The sequence below is a fragment of the Gadus macrocephalus genome, chromosome 4 (genome assembly GCF_031168955.1).
Source record: "Gadus macrocephalus chromosome 4, ASM3116895v1".
Taxonomy (NCBI): Eukaryota; Metazoa; Chordata; class Actinopteri; order Gadiformes; family Gadidae; genus Gadus; species Gadus macrocephalus.
In genome coordinates this window covers 9,750,914-9,765,608 of record NC_082385.1, presented here as the reverse complement: position 1 = coordinate 9,765,608, position 14,695 = coordinate 9,750,914, and the positions used below count along the sequence as shown (strand labels likewise).

General features: G+C 41.4%; 2 long non-coding RNA genes across 2 annotated transcripts in view; one reads left to right on the top strand and one right to left on the bottom strand.

Annotated features, from left to right (window-relative positions):
• Positions 1–8,872: 8,872 nt before the first annotated feature.
• The window catches only part of LOC132455987 (uncharacterized), a 44,615-nt gene continuing 38,792 nt past the window's right edge, over positions 8,873–14,695 (top strand). The window contains exon 1 of the long non-coding RNA XR_009525366.1: positions 8,873–9,848. This is a non-coding gene — a long non-coding RNA (uncharacterized LOC132455987). The remainder of the gene's footprint in view (positions 9,849–14,695) is intronic.
• LOC132455986 (uncharacterized) lies at positions 13,719–14,615 on the bottom strand. The gene is made up of 2 exons (XR_009525365.1): positions 14,564–14,615; positions 13,719–14,192 (listed from the first exon to the last, which is right to left on the bottom strand). It is a non-coding gene; the product is annotated as an uncharacterized LOC132455986 (long non-coding RNA).

The window sequence follows — 14,695 nt, the reverse complement described above, 5'->3', positions numbered from 1 at the left end:
AGTGTGACAGAAGACGATCAAAGCAGGCAATGACAAACTGGGAGGCAGACAGAAAGACAAATATTACAAAATAAATGCATCAGAAATCTTGGAGCAATTACGTTATCCGTGTCTGTTGCTGTTTTACTTTTCTATGTTTCAGTCAAACTGAATTCAGATTCATTAAGACACATTTCAAAAGTTATTTTATTACTTTGTAGATCTCGGTTCGAAAGATGTTACGTCCTTTTTTGTTTATTGTCTTGTACGTCACCATTGTCACAGGATAGACGAGAAACAGCAAAAAAGGAGGATAATAACACTCATTCTTCTAGGCAGTACACCACTTTCTGATGTATTTATCCACCACATATTTCACATTCACCTTATAAAAGGACAAATTAGGGGTAGCCTCAAATTATTATTTCATTTTCAACTGTGCTCCTAGTGATTCCTACAACCTTGGACCATTAAAAAGTCTAAATCAGTGTCTACAACTTTAATTATTATAGAAGTAGTAAATGTAATTCAAACAAAATAATATTAAACAAATGCTCAATATTGTAGGTAACGTTGACAATTGTACTGAAAAACTATATTTAACTATAAATGTACATTTATTTAGCTGAAGGTGTTTCCAAAGTGACTTGCATTCAACAATGAGTTTTTGACCCCAAAAGTTAACGAATCATTTGAGTACACAAAAATGGAAAAAATAAGCATAGCATCTGCTTTTACGTAATACAATGTAGAAACACATGCACATATGCATGTATTGTATACATGTTATGATGGGTTGAGGTAGAGCCTGAACTGCAAGGCTCAGCAGAGCACCGGGGCTGGTACATTATGTAAAGAGCTACTGGATGGGACTAGTCTCGTCTAGTGCTCCTCTGGTTAAAGGGTCATTAGCATGTTTCCGGCTGCAGAGGAATTCATGTTTCACTAGAATTAATGAAGTGTTGCATACTTTGTTGAATAGGTAGGTGAATAATATGGTAGAAGTGTCCTTGGTCACTTTTTTATTTCATGCTGCATTTCATAAAAAGAGGCGCCTTGCCAATGCCAAATCCTGTCTGAACAGTTGCTTTGTAAGTGAAAGCAGTATTCCTTTGACCCCTGTTGGAAATGTTGTGAATCACAAGCCTGTACTCACAAAAAGTCTGTGTATTCCAGCAAGCACAGCTAATCATTCCTAGGGTACAAAAACTAGCCATTCTCACTCTGCTGCTTACTCTGTCTCAGTCTTGACTATGCAGCTACCGTGCATTATATTGAGTTATGACAATGAGGGTGGTCTAAAACGGTTGTCGGCTTCGAAACACATTTCAACCCGCATTGTAGCCTACTTACTCACCGACCGTAGTGTTTACTCTGTGGGACGGTGGGCTCTCTGTGTTGTTTATTCCTCTGCAGGGAGAGAGATGCACAAGCCACTTATGTTGGTTCTGCATCATTATGTTGTTTGAGCAGAACAGGCGTACGTTCTGCACTTTGAGCACAGCGGGTGTTTAGAAGCCCTCAGTCAGAGAGCTAATGTCAATCACTCTGTGAGGCTTTTCACCACAGAGAAACACATAAATAACCTAGACTACGGCAATTCAAGTATACAAGATGCAAAATCCACAGCGGAAACTGAAAGGGATGGATGAATACTTAATCCATGATGACTTTCTCTTACTGAGGTCATTCGGCAGACTATGAGTGTTGGCAACAGAAGGTCTGATGCCCTTGAGATAGGTTACACAGTGACAGGATACTTTTGTGGACCAAGACTTTCTATAAAGCACCACCGTTTTCAATGACAGCATTCAGCGCCATCCATTATATCAAAACCTTCCCTTTACACTACGCTAACAACCTTTTGTACGTGCCTGTATTCATGAGGGGCAGACATTCCATTAATTGACTGACCTCCAGACAGAAAGAACAAAATGTGCCCTTTTCTTGGCCACTTTTCAACAGTGGTCGTCACCAGTTTCCAGTTTTCGGTTTCCAGTTCACCCCCAAATGGCCGTTGAGGTTGGGGGGGTGAGATTTTCACAATTTTCTTCCACGTTCTATTTCAAAGCATGTGTAACTATGGGGTTGGTATATCAGGTGAAGCCTCCTGGTGGTCAGTGGTGTGCCAGGTCTTATTGTGAAGTGCATTGATTTCTAAACGCGTTTTGCATAGCTTTATTTAAGTTAACTGAGAGTTTCTTGAGGTGCTTCTCTGCATATGGGACTTGGATGTAGGACCTAACCCAAAGGACACACGTTTTGCTGTCAAGACACTTCAATGAGGAAACTTTTGCTTGCTAATACACGGGGATACTAGCCTGGCTAACGCCAGACCTCATCTCAATCTACATTGAGTTGAGGTCTGGGAACCACACATTCATTTTCTCGTATTTGAGGCGTGGTTTACGATTGCCCGGAGCCGTTCATTGGGCGCTACGAATGTCTATCATATGAGTCTGTACGTAGTTCATAGCCAAGCGTATCAATTATACCAGATGACGTATGTAGAGTGACAGAAATTCGATGAGGAAGAAGACGAGATGGGTGTGTCGAATAGATGTCGACATCGTCTTGCCGTCTCTCCCCGTTCTATGGATCCGAAATTCGGATCCATGGAATCCAGGCTGCCTCGCAGCGCGAAATGAAACAACGTAAGGTACGGCCACACCAAACGCGTCACCTGCGTACCACGCGTATAAAATCGGCAATTTTTCCATAGGGAAGCATTGGTGTACGCGCGTATGAGGTGCGTACAGCGTATCATGCGTACCAAGCAACATTTTACTCGCTGTAGGGGCGTATGAGGCGCGTACATATACGCGCGTATATATACGCGCGCACATATACGCGCGTACATATACGCGCGTACATGTACGCGAGGAGTTCAAAAAATTGAACTTTTTATGCTCATACGCGCCGCAATAGCCAATCAGCGTTGAGCTTGACCCGACGTCACTGGCAGAGAGTAGTGAGCTTGGACAGAAGCATACGGCCGACATCTTTCTTTATTCTGTGTGGAAATAGTAACATAGTTACGCCATTAAATGCTTTTATGGAAACATTTTTAGCGAGAAATGTGCATTTTACTTTCATAATGTTCGCTCGGTGAATGTGAAGGATGTTTGGTTTGATAGTTATGACGAAGAGGGAACGCTCCGTTCACTTGCATGGACAGAGTCTCTGGTTACTAAAGCAACCTCAACGTCTTGGCGGACTATATATCTGCTGATCAACACTACGAATGCTGGAAACACACCAGACACACCATGTGAAGTTATTTAACCCGATTATTGTTATTTATATCCGAGATTACTTAATCTAACCCGATCTAAACTCTATCACCCAAACACGGCGACGTTTGGGTTTCCTACCTCGGACTCCAGAGCAGCCATGTCCATGGCAGCCACGGCCGGCAACTTTCTTTATTCTGAGTGGAAATAGTAACATAGTTACGCCATTAAATGCGTTTATGGAAACATTTCTAGCGAGAAATGTGCATTTTACTCTCATAATGTTCGCTCGGTGAATGTGAAGGATGTTTGGTTTGATAGTTATGACGAAGAGTGAACGCTCCGTTCACTTGCATGGACAGAGTCTCTGATTGCTAAGCAACCTCAACGTCTTGGCGGACTATTTCTCTGCTGATCAACACTACGAATGCTGGAAACACACCAGACACACCATGTGAAGTTATTTAACCCGATTATTGTTATTTATATCCGAGATTATTTAATCTAACCCGATCTAAACTCTATCACCCAAACACGGCGACGTTTGGGTTTCCTACCTCGGACTCCAGAGCAGCCATGTCCATGGCAGCCACGGCCGGCAACTTTCTTTATTCTGAGTGGAAATAGTAACATAGTTACGCCATTAAATGCGTTTATGGAAACATTTCTAGCGAGAAATGTGCATTTTACTCTCATAATGTTCGCTCGGTGAATGTGAAGGATGTTTGGTTTGATAGTTATGACGAAGAGTGAACGCTCCGTTCACTTGCATGGACAGAGTCTCTGATTGCTAAGCAACCTCAACGTCTTGGCGGACTATTTCTCTGCTGATCAACACTACGAATGCTGGAAACACACCAGACACACCATGTGAAGTTATTTAACCCGATTATTGTTATTTATATCCGAGATTATTTAATCTAACCCGATCCAAGCTCTATCATCCATCCAAACACGGCGGCGTTTGGGTTTCCTTCCTCGGACTCCTTAATCCTCGGACTCCTTAAATGGTCAGATACGCGCGTATCTGACCATTTTTGACACAAAATGGTCAAGCAACATTTTCGCTGCGTTACGCACGTACATGGTACGCGAGGTACGCGCTTGGTGTGTTCGCACCTTAAGAAGTTAAATTTTTTGAACTCCTCGCGTACATGTACGCGCGTATATGTACGCGCGTATATGTGCGCGCGTATATATACGCGCGTATATACGCGCCTCATACGCCCCTACAGCGAGTAAAATGTTGCTTGGTACGCATGATACGCGTGTACGCACCTCATACGCGCGTAAACCAATGCTTCCCTATGGAAAAATTGCCGATTTTATACGCGTGGTACGCAGGTAACGCTTTTGGTGTGGCCGTACCTTAAGGCAGCATGGGTCAAGAGAGTCTAGCTGCAGACATCCACCCACACGCTCCAGACATCCACCCACACGCACTTCCGCTGCAGACAGAAACATCTATGGAAACATCCACCCACACGCCGGAAATCGGATAATAAAAAATAAAAATCGGAAAATAAAATAAAAATCGGGCGTTACGTAATGTGTTTACATAAATGAACGGGCGTTAAGTAATGTGTTTACATAAATTAACGAAATAAATTAAGTTATAAAATCGGATAAACGCTTCCGGTTTTGGACAGAAGACCTGACACTCGCTGTTGACTTTAAAGGCACCCAGTGCAACTTTCGAGGCTTAAAAATAAACATTCAATTTCTAGTCTTTTTTACACGTAGTAAGTTTCAATAACTCCATACCATTACATACCGACATTTAAGCAGCAAAGATGAGACGTCGTTGTGTGGTGAGAACTGATACAAAATCGATAACAACAATGCCGCCATTTTCTTTATTTTTTGTAACCTACAATAAATAAAGCAGGCTTCCAGTCAATGGAAAAATGGCTTCTCCCCACCGGCGATTGTTGTTGTTTACGATTTTCTATCAGTTCTCACCACACAACGACGTCTCATCTTTGCTCCTTGAATGTCGATATGTAATGGTATGGAGTTATTGAAACTTACTACGTGTAAAAAAGACTAGAAATTGAATGTTTATTTTTCATTGAATGTTTACATAAAGTTGCACTGGGTGCCTTTAAGCTGGAGCTTATGGCTCTTCACTTTCTGTAAATACACACACCTTATTCAGAATTCCCTCCGTGTTATACTGCAATCATCTCAATTTAATATTTGATAGGACACAAACTGATACTCGTATTGTAAAGCTGAAGGGCATCAGAGATTGAGGCTAATAATTATTTTAAATACTATGTATGAGTGGACAGGAATAGTTAGAACAATTCCCCTTTAGCTTCACCTTTTCTGACATATTTATATTAGGTCTAGCTGTGTTACATTCTGTTGTCTTAATATCATAAGGTTCGACTACATTCGAACATCATTTATCATGTTATTAGCACTTTTGCATTCCTAAATTCTTACTCTGAACCATCATTCATTTAATATCTGGCTCTAATTGTCTATAATATTGTCTTACCTTGTGCTGCTGGACCACCTTATTTGCCCATATTTAAATACGACAAACTCAAGTCTGTGTTTTAACTTAGCTCTGTGTGTTACCAAAGTGAATAAGTAAAGTCATACAAAAAATCTATACATTGTAAACGTTATAACACTTTATTAAGAACACTCAACAGATAACTGAACTCAGAACCTCAACACACACACACACACACACACACACACACACACACACACACACACACACACACACACACACACACACACACACACACACACACACACACACAGCGACCACCCAGCGACCCAGAAACATGGCGTTGACCCGAAGATCCTCCTCAGCTGCCATGTTAAGGAAGACCTCCATGTCTTCCTGAAAATCAAATGTGAAGAGCAGGGGATACTTTTCTTCTTCATCAGTTGAAGAACGTATCCTTTCCAGGAGCTCCTGCTGTTCTTTTGCGTCCTTATTCGGAAATGCGGGCTCGACCACCTTCCCCCTGAGCAAACCTGCATTCTGACGCAGCCAGGCAACTCCAGCCACTATGTTGTCAAGTGGCCCCTGTTTAATGGAAAATGAAATGCCACCAAGTTGGAATCATTTTATATTCAATTATATTATTTTTGCAACCAGTTAGTTACTTAAACTAAGACTTGGAACTGTAAGGTTCTACACCCCGGACTGCAGACAAGCCCATCCAGATAATAACACATCAAATTAGACAACAACGGCACTGTGGTGGGAAACATAACTGGAGGGGGTAAGTCTGTCTACAGAGAGGAGGACCGGAAACTGTTGAACACTGAGTGAGTTGAACACCAGAATAATTTTGTCCTCTTTAAATACTTAAAATAATGAAAGACCATCACCCTAGGAGGATGGCACATTCTTTACAAAAGATTATTGTCATGACTGAATGGTGGAAGATTCAGGGAAATTATCATTGATCTTTGTGTCTAAGATCAATGCAGGCAAAAGATAGAGGAAAATAAGTCAGTGACTTATAAAAGTAAGCAGACAAACATTCATAAATATTGTCTACAGACATGTACACATACATTCTTATATTCTTTCTACACGCATACATATATCACCTTTAAATGTAATGGAATGTTTTATGTGGGATTCCAGGTGGCACTGAAGCTTCGTGTTTACGGTTGGTTTAAAAGTTGGGCATAGGGGGCAGTGGAAAAGTGTGCAGCAAGTTGTGCAGCGTTTGACTTCTGGCTTTGAATCATCCCTAAAAATCGAGTGATGCATCTACAAAAGACAGATTATTTTTTTTACAATTTATGTTGTAATTGTAGAAAAAATTAAGATCAAAGATGATAAATTCTCACAGCACAGCAAACTATTTAAAGGCCGGTAATTCAGTAGTGGTTGTAGTCTAGACGAAAAAGGCTGAAATAGAAAAACATAACATTTATTAGGGGTGTGCAGCAATTATTGTCCCTTCAGAGTATCAACTTTAACTATTATTGGCATATAAGTAATGATGAGATATATTTCTACCTCATACTGTACTTTACATCTGTTTCTCTCTGTCATTATATGTTTTATGAACTGTCTGAGCCCCAGCACCCTATTGACTGGGGGACATTGAACATTTAGAATCTGAGACAGGATAGTAGGCTATTACATAACAGTAATTCATTAACTTTTATCCGTTTTATTACATTTTTCATCTCTTTTACCCCTTTTAACTGAACTAAGTGCTATGATCTCTTAGTTATAAACAGATTGTATGAACTAAACAGGCAGATCGAATATTTAACGATTGATTTTGTCTATTTAATAATATCACACTTCTCAGCCATCGCTGCGGAGATCAACAGCTGATAGGTGCAACTCTAGTTAAAGCGAAACGAGCTGCGTCAATTCAATTTGTGCTAATTATTTTATCACAACTTAACTCTGTTTTGGACTACAGATGACTGTCAAAAGTCAAAATCTTAAAATCGTTTACACTCGCAACACATCTACAAATCTGTAAAATCGTTTAAGACAGACTATAGGCTACACAACGTTTACAAAAAACATTTGCCTATCTTGCAAAAATGACACCTAGCTAGCGTTTGCCACCGTCAGTGTGGATTAAAGGCCCACTATGCAACTTTTTTAGCCAAAATTACATTAAGTATGCAGGTTGAGAGTTATGCTGATGGTTCTGCATCCATTTCTGGGTCGATTGGTGGGTGTGTCATTTACCCATGTCGCCTCTCCAGTGAAAAAGCGCACATGCAACTTGCTCTGTTCGGACCGACACAATCCGGATGTGACGCAGCGGAAGTATCCTCGAAAATATAGTCAGATTGTAGTTTCGAAAATGTTTTACGGCACAGACACACACCCAAACATGGCACCGGCTAGATATAAACAGCCAGTTGCGAGGCAATTGTTGCATTCATCATGGATCAATCGACTGATAAGGGACCCAAGAGGCGACTGTCGGTGGAACAAAAGAAGAATGAACCAGAAAAGAGATCAGACACGAGTGAAATGGGAACTATGCAACTTTTTTGGCTTGATTTACCTTAATATAACAGGCTAAGAGTCATTGCGATGGTTCTATTATACATTTTTGTTCGATTGTTCGTTGTTTCGACTCCCCCTTGCGCATCTTGGCGGAGAAAATAAATATGTTTCTGCCGGCGACCCGCCGCCCACTCTCGCGGGAGTCTCGGGTCTCGCGAAGTAACGAATTGCTTTACGGCACAGACCCCCAAACACGGAACCGGCTCGATATAAACACAAGTAACTAAGGGATTGTTACATTCATCATAGATCAGCCGACTAAAAAGAGACAGAGAAACCCAATGTCGGAGGAACAGAAGAAGAGAAAAGGGAGACTGACCGACAGAGAGGCCAGACACGAGTAAACGTTGGGCAAGCTTTTCAGGAATAGCGTGAACTGAAAGAAAAAGAAGACTGCAAATCAGACGCCGACTTGGCCGTGTTGCTTTTGAAATTGAAAGTACCCTTGGGTGAACTTTGTCTTCGTGGTATTCTTGATGTTGATAGTCTCTGTACAAATGTGTTTGCTCAACAATTTTGTTGTGAGCCCTGTAAAAATTGTTTTCTCGACCGTTTTGTTGTGAGCCCTGTATGTTTCTAGCTTGCTTGGTTGCAACCATATAAAAAACCTTTGTTTCCATGGGTGTTTTTTGCTGTTCGTCTGTCTCGTCCCCCAGATACAGACTGAATACCCGAATCCAGGTTCTTGTTTATTTAGATTATTATGTTGGCCAAACCTCTTACACTGATTGTTCTGTTCAACCTAAGATAAAACAATTATAATCTAGGATATAAATTCTCCCCGTCAACTATAAAAAAGGATGGATTTATGTTTATTGCAATACAAATACACCCTTTTAAAAATGTATAACCTTGCCTACACTTTATGAACATCTACTTCGGACATGGCTCCACGCATTCGCCGGCTTCTTTGAAAACAAATGCACATGGCTCGCGTAGAAGTGCATGGGGAAGGGTCGTCAACAAGTTGTTACGACAGTGTTGTGAAATATCTACTACGAAGCTGTAGGGGGCGCTGTGTAGAGAAATGTGCATGCCAAAACCAAGAAAACAGCGAAGAAATGCCCGAAGTTGCATAGTGGGCCTTTAAAACAACAAATGCTTCATATTGGTGTAACGTTCTGTTATTTGTTTGATGAAAAAATCTAAACTTAATGAAACTAATAGATCGGTAAAGAAATGCAAGTCTCGTGCATTTATAATTGTATCGCTGTGTTTTGAATAGTCACCTACCATAACCTCCAAGTGCAGCTGAGCCGAACGTCACATCTTCGTGCAGTGAGTCCCGTTGTGACACCGAATTCTGCGACCCACCGAAAAGTGTGACCCGAGGGGGCGCTGTTGAATAATGTGCAACTCGCGCTCCAGACATCCACCAGCACGCAATTTCCGGCGTGTGGGTGGATGTTTCTGTCTGCAGCGGAAGTGCGTGTGGGTGGATGTCTGGAGCGTGTGGGTGGATGTCTGCAGCCAGACCCCTCTCGCATGGGTATACCCAGGCTACGGGGATACTGAACGACGGGAATCAAAGGGCTGATCACCTGGAGAGGAGGTGCCATTGCGGCATGTTACGGAGAGAGCTGTTCGTCTGCAATGACTGTGGTCCTGCGGTGAGCAGCCTACCTCTCACCTAGACCCCTTGATAGGTAAGATTGCACTCACCAAGGGAAAGTTTAGAAACGTACCGTTCAAGCCATAGACATCTTATATGATAGACGGAGCATCGAATGCTACCGCCTGCTGGCGCTGACGAGACGCGGGGCCGCCATCTTGGAGTGGTCATCCGCTCCACTCAGTGTAATCCGTTTGGCTGGAGCAATGAACTGTCAGCGCATTTAATTAATCATACCTCACTGAATACCACTGATTTTCATGCGGTTTTTTGTCATACGTGTAGCTATGATAAAGGCCACATGGTTTGGCGTGTTTTATTATTCAATACCAATTATACCAATAGTACGGTAATGTTAAATCTTACTTGTGAAAAGTAATCCCCCAATTCCTATTGTGGATGGTCCGCCGATTTGAGCAGGAATACGCTGAACAACAGCGCGGCATCCTGTTTCTGCTGCTGTTGCTGCTCCCGGTTGACCACTCCAAGATGGCGGCCGTATTTCTCGAGTCCCAGCAGCCAGTGCTGTCCCAATTCCAAGGGTCCTTCAAATGCGGCCTACGAATGCAGCTGTCACGTTAAAATTGTACCGGGGGCGAAAATTGTACCGGCCTACGTCATCGTTTGTTTACATCCTGACAACCTGCCCGGCAACAGACGACGCGATGCAGAAAACATGTTTCCAAACGACGAAATAACATAATACAGATAGCGGATCGCTATCTGTATTATGATAGATAGCGATAACACTTGTTTTTACTTTATATTTGTATTGTATTTAATTGTTTAATCGAAACAATAAAAAAATTTGCCCGCGAAACGGCCGTTCGCGTCAAATGACAAATGTTTTGCCCGCAAAACGGGCGATCGCGTCAAATGACGTAGGAGGGTTCTTGAAACATAATACAGATAACGGATCACTAGATAACACTTGTTTTTACTTTATATTTGTATTGTATTGAATTGTTTAATCGAATTTAGCTAGTAAACTGAGTGTTTTAAGCAGGTTTCATAGTCTAGAATGTTCAAGAACCTTCCTACGTGATTTGACGCGTCATTTGACGCGATCGCCCGTTTTGCGGGCACATTTTTTTATTGTTTCAGTACTTTTATAATTGCGCATCTCCTCACGATCTCCACCCTCAGAAAAGACAAAATAATTGATTATATCAATATGGCTAACTCCTGGCCATAGTTTCATCTCATCCACCCAACCTGTCAGTTTTGACGGATTTGGGACTCTGATATGATCTTTTAAGATTTCATCGGCAGTGTGTAGCCACCGACTACTTCCCATAGTCGGTGTTATTTTACAGTTATGTAAAATAACTTCCTTAAGCCTTAAAATAACTAGCTTTAAGCGACGCTTGTAGGATCATGCAATGTAAACAAACACTTAACCGGAAATAGAAAACCGTTTAGTCAGTTGAACCCGCTATGAATCATGGGAAATAGAACGGTTGAAGAATAAGGTGAATAGAGAGAGGGGACTCTCTAAATCGACGCCACTTCGACCTGGGCGGGACTTTACGTCCTACGTCACTCGCTATGGGTTTGCATGTGTGCGCGTAGCCGTTTGTCTCAGGGATCTGTGCGCGAACTCCCTTGCACTACAGATTACGAGCGTCAGTGTCGTACGCGATGGAGGGTGGGTGACATTCCTACAGTCTGTGATGATAGGCTATATTTCTACAAATGACTTACTATTACTAGCGATTAACATGACGAAACAACACGAACTAAGCTAACATTAGACTATAGCCATACCAGATAACGCCATACCAGCTAACCCTAACTATTTCTATTAAACTCTGAACCATTTTGCAACAGGCAACTGTGTGTTGGTGCGTCTTATTGCTTCCCACGTCTGCGTCTGCATCTTTCCCACTCCTGGCTAATAGTTTCAGCTTTTGTACTGTATATCAGAAATGATCACCCTGTACCACACTGCTGACTTGTTGATGTTTTGTGAGCTGAGCACTCACGCATTACTCTAGGTATCTTAAGTTTCCTACTGGAGTCATCAAAACTTTAAACTTTGTTATTGTAAGAAATATTGTGTTGCAAAAACACTGTGTCTTACCCTTAGCGTTACCCTAACCTTAACACCAGTAACATTTATTCATCATAAACTACAAGTTACGCAAAATGGCATACAAACATCCAGTCCAATATGAATGAAAAAAGCTAGCTTCGAATCGAACCCCTTATCCCCGCGTTAATCAGTTGTTCTCTGACCACTAACCCATCAGGTCTTAGTACATGCGATTCAAGAGTTAACCATTTGACAATCTTTAAACTTCGGTTGCCAAGAAATTGTAAAGACAGTGATGTGTGTACATTGTTCGAGTATCCGTCACTCGCGATGTGTGTGCAGTCCAAAATGAAAGAAAAAACCTTGCATCACTAGGGAATCGAACCCCCAATCATCAGTTGGTCGTTGGTAACTGTAAACAAAGAGATCGCATTTTGTTTAACTGCTAACTAACAAACGGGTTTATGCGTTCACTGAACAAAGATTATGGAAATAAAAGACCACTTTTCCATCAGAACCGCTATTACCAACCCATAGACACTAAAGCCAAAACCTTTCTCACATGCACAGTTGCACACCCATCGCGAGTGACGGCTATGCGCACACATGCACACCCATAGCGAGTGACGTAGGACGTAAAGTCCCGCCCAGGTCGAAGTGGCGGGACTTAACGCCCCCAGATTAAGTGTCTACCAGAAGATGTCATAGAGAAACTTCATCAACTGTTCCAATGTGTTTGTTTTATCTCGTTTCATACAGCATTCAACAATCTAGTTTTGATCCAAGTGTTGGTGTTGTATTCAAATCAGTTTTGGAATTTGCTATTTGGGACAGTATTGATTACCCATACAAACATATTGCATTATACAACGATAACCAATCATCAAACAGTGAGTTAGAAACCGTAGCTGTGTTCAAAATCGTTCCCTATCATGGATGTAGTGCACTAAATAGGGTGCACGCCATTTTGTAGGGTGTTCGAATTCTCAGTGGTCCACTATATAGGGCACTATATAGTGGACTTAAAATAGGGTACATACGATGTCAGAGAATGTCTAATATGAGACGGGCTCTGACGTAGACGGGCTCTAATCGTAGACGGGCTCTGACGATGTTCCCTACATGTTACTCCCACAATGCAATGCGGTCGTGTTTTTCCGGAGAAGAAGAAGCTGAATAACCGCGAAAACTAATACATTTAATGATGGAGTCTCTGGCTTTCGTTTAGAAATGTCAACAATTTATTTAGGATTTAACATAGAATATTTAACATTCAAAATTAATAAAAAAAAATACTTGAACAAGGAAATGTAACATTCAACATCAATACAACCTCCAGCTTTCCTCGTGAGTGCCTGGTTTGTTTACATGATGTGGGCGCATCTGTCTGCGTCGCACAAATACCCGGCGCATTTACTGACGCAAATGACGTTTAGAAATGTTCAGCGTAGTGTCCGAATTCTCGTTCCCAATTCCCCATATAGTGCACTATATCATGTAGGCCTACACTATATAGGGAATAGGGAACGAGTGTATAGGGAACGATTTCGAACACAGCTAGTTAGTTGGCGATGTCCTGTGCATCTTCCCTGGCTGTCGTATGGAAACAAGCCATTACATACAGATAACCTTTTGAATCAGAATTGTGATATATATTCATCCTGACACTGATGTAAAAGAGAAGCAGTGATTTTTCTTCCTTTTTTTATTTGATTGAGGTGAAAGATTAATGGATTTTATTAAGATTTTCTTTTTGTGCGTGTCTTTGAAGCCATGGCCCGTTTGCAGCATTGCAGTTCAATCAATGGCCACTAGGCCGAGCCAAACGTCCACTTGGTTAAAAGAATGGTTTAATACTGACGCTCTCAGTTTGGCTATGAACTAGTTGTCGTTAACCCGTAAAAATGTTTCTCGATTTAACAATTCCATCAACAGGAATTATTTATTGAAAGCAGTTGGTTCGCTTCATATGATACAGATTAAAAAAATAATAGATCGGATTCAAACAGAATTGATTTGTGCAAATAAATTTAGTGGATAGACAAAACAAGGTTTAAAAATGTTTACCAACTCTGACAAAGTAATTCAATTGTCAGAGTTGTTGTTACAAATTTCATTGCACGTTTCATGGTGTAACAGTTGCCTTAAAAAAATACCGGGCCCCCGGTGTTGAGAGAAAAGCGGTTTGTGGAATGGTGCGACACAAATTCACCATCAAGTCAGGCAGGTAAAGACAGTTAACGGGTTGCATTGATTAGAAATCTTTCTTTCAAGGGCCAGGTTCACCTCTTATGCCCCCTGGGGAACCTTCAGAGGAGGAAAAATACAAGCAGAAGGTAATGTTAGAGGAACTGCATGATCACCTGTCAGATGTTCAGGTACTTGCTCGGTCTACAGGGTCTGCACTATTTTAAAGCTATGCAAGGTGCTAGTTGGATTATGAAAAATGAAAGAAACGTCATGAGTGAATCTGCAAAAGGGGGATAAACAGACTTTAATTACATGGCCTAACGTTTTCTATAATATAATTGTCATTGACCAATTTCACAGCAAATGAAAGCTGGAGTAAATAATTCCAATAACCAATAGGAACACAGATAATTGTTCACAAGATCACACACCCTTATTCCTGAACTAGCTCATTCTTCTTGTCCTACAGAGATGTGAGACATAACCACCTCATTGTCCTCTTCCATCTTTGGCTCCATCTTGCCCATGATGTCCTGCTCATGGGCAAGATAAGGATAATGGATAATACAAATCGGTATCTGTCATCTTTTTCCCCTCAGTATTTACATATCAGTTTATTA